Source organism: Fukomys damarensis, unplaced genomic scaffold (genome assembly GCF_012274545.1).
Source record: "Fukomys damarensis isolate Sample0158 unplaced genomic scaffold, DMR_v1.0_HiC HiC_scaffold_24, whole genome shotgun sequence".
Lineage (NCBI taxonomy): Eukaryota > Metazoa > Chordata > Mammalia > Rodentia > Bathyergidae > Fukomys > Fukomys damarensis.
This window is the reverse complement of record NW_022900936.1, coordinates 2271992-2272841: the sequence shown is the minus strand read 5'-3', so window position 1 is coordinate 2272841 and position 850 is coordinate 2271992.

The following is an 850-nucleotide window of genomic DNA, read 5'->3' as shown; positions in this document are numbered from 1 at the left end:
AGTCTTGGTGGCTAAACTATATTGACTTCAGAAAGTGAGCATGAGGCCAGGATGTTCACTCCAGCTGAGGGCCCTGCTCCCGACCCCCACCCGGCCCCACTGTCCTGCCTGCCGTCCTCAAGGACAGGCTCTGTCCACACTGCAGGCTGCAGTTTCCTACGCAGCCACCTCACTCTGCTGTGTCCTGGAGGAGCAGCAGCCACGGGCAGAGCAGCAGCCATCCGGCTGCCGGCGACTTAGCCTAGCTCCAGCAGTCTGCGAGTGGCTTCCCAGTGTGCAGGACACAGCTGCCCCTCCCGACACCTGTGGCCCTGCCCCACGCTCCCTCATATCCCCGTGCCCCTGAGAGGACCCCAACTCCTGACTGACGGACCCGCCCACGGGGTCTGCACCCTGGGGACACGGGGTGGCCACGGCCCTGCCATGCTGAGGGAATCTGGGTCTCCAAGTGGCCTGGTGCCTCCCACTCAAACCCCTCAGGAAGCTTAGGGTCCTGGAACTGAGCTACAGTCAGGTGGGCCAGCGAGTCAGGCACCCGCTCCAGCTCTGAATGGCTCCCTTGGGGAGCACTCCAGAGTCCACACCACTGGATGGACAGCAGGACAGGAGGACAGCAGGACAAAAGGACAGTGGAACAGGAGAGCAGGACAGCAGGACAGCAGGACCCACCCTGAGCGCGCCGCCCTCTGCCTGCAGAAACTCTCCTCCAGAGTCGTCCTGAGCCACAGCACCCTGCCCGACACCCTGAAGGTCACCTACGACTCCTTCTGCAGTGACGGAGTGTCGCACACCGACCAGCCCAAAGGGGACTGCGACGGCGTGCAGATCGGTGTCCCGGTGAGCCTGGCTC